The 4,235-nt window shown below is 34.5% G+C and overlaps 1 protein-coding gene across 2 annotated transcripts in view; it reads left to right on the plus strand.

Annotated features, from left to right (window-relative positions):
- The first annotated feature begins 1,172 nt into the window (after positions 1-1,172).
- Positions 1,173-4,235, plus strand: part of LOC113237643 (sn1-specific diacylglycerol lipase beta) — a 98,846-nt gene continuing 95,783 nt past the window's right edge. For both annotated transcript variants that reach the window (XM_026474251.1, XM_026474253.1), the window contains exon 1: positions 1,173-1,584. The gene's annotated coding sequence lies outside the window, so the exon portion shown is untranslated. The remainder of the gene's footprint in view (positions 1,585-4,235) is intronic.

Consider the following 4,235-nt stretch of genomic DNA (forward strand, 5'->3'; position numbering starts at 1 on the left):
ATTATCAAGATATTTGTTTTCTTTGATGATTTGATAATTATCCGATAATTTTCCATGCTTATTTATAGTACTTGGTACTTGGTACTTGGTGTAACGGGCTGGTGTATTTATAGTATTTTTCTTTTTAATTTTGAGCTAAAAATTAAAATACTAAAATATTAGTTAAAAAAAATACATTTTACTAACAATAAATTGTTTTATTATTTGAACATCACAAAATAACTAACACAAAATTTTTTGAAAATGCATATTATAAAGAATCACTATATTTTAAAGATTATTTCTTACTTACTACTTGTAACACTCTTCTAATAAAAATCTTTAGGAAAACGTTTTGGTTTGAGACTTTCACATTTGACACGTTTGGATACGTCTCTGATACAAACACATGGCACGACATTGCTAGCGGTAGCATTTTGTTGTTCCAATTAACTCTATAAATAAAAATATTATAATTATTATCAATGACGATTTTCTTGAACCCTGGTAACATAAACTCCTGCAGAGAATACGTCACAAAACACGCAATGTGCATGCAAAACCACGTATATACACAGAATAGTAGTGCTTGCACACTACGTACTGATTTATTGGTCTAGTAACTAATGTGGCGTATGCGTAAATAATGATGTTACGTACGATATTTAAACGGGTTCAAGCCGTACCTTAGATGAACGCCGGCTTTATTTTTATCAATCGCCTTAGGTATGACATTTTAGCATTTTAATTTTAAGAGATGTAACTTAATTGCAACTCAACTAGATTTTTAACAAATTAGGTAAATAAGCTGGTAGACGTGTTTGATTGTATTATATAATTGAAAGAAGGAACAACATAAGATTCAGTCATGAATTGTCTATTTCATTTGGAGAAATGTACATGAGTTTTTGCCATGGCTAGATAGATTACATATTGTTCACCTGTGTGTTATTTAAAACGACTTTAAAGGGAAAAGCTAATTATGAAAACGGGACGTCTGACAGCGAAAGTGAGTTATGCAGGCGAGTGCGCCGGTCACCGGCCGGCCGCGGCCGTTTCTAGGGCGCCGGAGCTGGCTGCGTAAATGTTTTGATGGCGAGATTCGCAAGATCGCGGCTACAACGCCTCCACCTCTACCTCTCCGGAGCGACGAACGCCGTCTCGAGGCGCGCCATCACTCACGCAGACCACTCCGCAGTCCGCACTCCGCTCTCAATGGTGTTGCAGCGCCGCGCGTCACCGCCCGCCCGTTTTTCGCGCCTCGTATGCGCTTGAGCAAGTAAACTCTTCGACATTTAAAGTGAAATGTTTTCCATCCCTGGACCACGCACCCGTTTCGGACTTGTCTACTGCAAAGTTTATTAGTTATAGCAAGTGTTAAAATCAAGATTGGAAAGGCTGTGTTTGCACATCAAGCGAAAGCGGGCCGTGTTAACACTGACCACAGAATTTGGTTGTGTAGGTGTTTTCTTGTGGTGTGTCGCAATGGAGATAAGTGTTGAAGTGTTGAAATCTGGTTTATGAGGAGTTTCTTCGAGCGTGCTCATGCAGCTGTGAAAAACGGGTACACGTGCTTATGTAAGGCTGAATCCGCGCGAACATCAAGTGAGTATTATGCCGAGCGATGTTATTAGGTCACAACGCAATGGATCCTTGATGCAAGAGCGCTGCACAACCTCTTATTGCATGTTCTTTACGTACTTATCTGCATGATCAGTTTTTGGACTTCTAAACAAATAATGAAAATTCAAATGGATGATCAACTTTATTTAGAATAGAGTACCAAATATAAAATGGGGCTATATTAGTTACAATGTAAATGAAAATATTATGTACATATTATTAGTCTTATATACATATATCGGTATAAGTAGTATTGAATGGAAAATTTTAGGCCATGACCGTACAATCATATTGCAGTACGTTTTGCGTGTTTGGAGCAATTCACACGTATCACACCGCTGAGCGTAAACGGTGCGTCATCGAAATTCTAAACTATGCAAGTTTGCAATAAGAGGTAATTATAGGATTATTTGTTAAATTCTAACAACCTTACAGGAGCATAATATTACTAACATCATAAACAATAACTTTTGTTCCATAACTTTTAACAAAACATAATAAATGTACCAAAATAAAATTTTAAGTTTATGTTGTAATCGGACACATTTTAGATCTATATTAGTAAGTTCAAACATTTGCATCTTTGAACTTGCGTACCCCCCACAAGTTCTCTAGCGTTTTCCACAAAGTTATCATTGTTTAGCGTGATCTATTTAAATATACTTATTTTTCTACGAAGTAAAATCATAAATTATTAAAGGTGTTGGAACAAAAGTTGTTGTTTATGATGTTAGTAGTAAAAGGGTAAAAAAATATTTGAAGGATTTTTCCAGGTTACTTACTTCATAAGATAATGTCTTCAATCAATCCTAAATTACAAAAACATTTAGTTAACGGTTACCTATTAGCATTTTGATCTTTGAATTCTCAGCCTTATTCTTAAGTCGTTGCTCCAGTAAGAACAAACCAGATTTAAACATTTATGACAATTTAGAATACGACCGGAGACCTAACAACACATAAAATAATACAAAGAAGAGAGCCTTTAAGTAGCTTTAAATAGGTATTTCCCAGAAATTAGAGTTGGCAAAGTGCCGAGCTGTCATCTTGTTAACATTTTTGTTTACAAATATTAGGAACTGCTGAGATATATAGGCAATTGTTTTGCACTTTGATGTTCATGCTGGACAATTAAAAAACGGCAAATACTTTGATGTTGCAAAGAATTTAGGGAAGATCCTAAGGTAACACGAGTAAAGACTAGTAAATGATAGTACATTGCTCACAGTGTTTGATAATTTAAAGTTGAAGCTTTAATTGTAAAACATGCAACGTATTGTATATTTAATTATCACTTAGAGTCTGTGCTATCTATTGTAAATTTTGTTTTGTAGTACATAGGTATTAGAGCACATCGTATATTATTGTGTTTTACTTTCAGTACCAAACAATGTTACATAAATTATGTTCCATCATATTGTGAAGCATACAAAATGTTAATGGTTTTAATTAATAATTTTAAAAACACACATATAAAGACATGAAAGTACCTCGAATCAACAAAGAATTTACGACAGGTTTTTTTGGTAAAGTTTCAGCGATGTCGGTACTTTAGGAAATTTGTCTGTCTGTATAGAAATTACAACGAAACTGTAGGGGCGACCGGGGCTGGTAGTTCCCAGGGTAAGTTGTTCTCACATCAATAACTTTGCAAGAATAATATATAGCAATACATGTGAAATATGTCGTTAAAGCGTCAGGTGATGCGCATTGCCGGCAGCCATTTCAGTTACTCCAGAGACGACGGAAGTGTGGCTATGTGCGTGGAGATGTCAAAACATCACGTAAGTACATTTTTTCTTGTTTAAATTCTTTGGTCTGTCTTTATTTATTATGGGTCGATTCATACGTAACTTTTCCAAATTGTAGTGACATTAGTAAGTAATCTTATTGTTTGAGTATTTTTTTCATTGATTCTATTACTTTGCCAGTATGTCAGTCTTCGTATAAAAACGTAATTTGGGGCTATAAGTTCCTTCCTCCAGGGGCTGGTTGTTCCTAGGAACAACTTCCCCAATTGATCTGCAATCATACTTAAAATTTTTATGACCATTTTTCTTTGTTTTAAGGATGCGAAACTACAAAGGGGCTCATGTCAAACATTTAGACAAGATGATAGAGTCACTTATGTGTGTCTCAACTGTGATTCAGATGAAGAAATGAGCTATGAATAATATTACTGATGAATAAGAATATAGTTTTTTTTAAGTTAGTGCATAATATAAACATTACATACATACAATTATAAAAAAGGTGGTTTTATTTAAGAAAATCTTTGTTATCCTGAAATAATTTAGGCGGAACAATTTGCCTTAAAAGCGAAACAACGCGCCCCAAAGCGGGGCAGAATGTTCCGCTCCGAAATTTGTCAAAAATTTGCCTCTATGAAAAAGACTATTGAAATATTAGTAGAAGTGACAATACTATTACAAAAAGCGATAAAAATTTGTTTAATATTTCCACATGTTGAAAATCAAATACTTCATTTTCAGTATAAAACTTCAACTTATTCGAAAATCGGAACGTTCAGCCCCGCTCTCCCCCCTCTACTTAAGTTGTATTTGCTATGACCGTCATTTTAATATTAATTTGTATAATTAGGTAGACAACGCACATAGTTTTATTTTAACATT

Source organism: Hyposmocoma kahamanoa, unplaced genomic scaffold, assembly GCF_003589595.1.
Source record: "Hyposmocoma kahamanoa isolate Upper Pololo Valley unplaced genomic scaffold, ASM358959v1 93, whole genome shotgun sequence".
NCBI lineage: Eukaryota > Metazoa > Arthropoda > Insecta > Lepidoptera > Cosmopterigidae > Hyposmocoma > Hyposmocoma kahamanoa.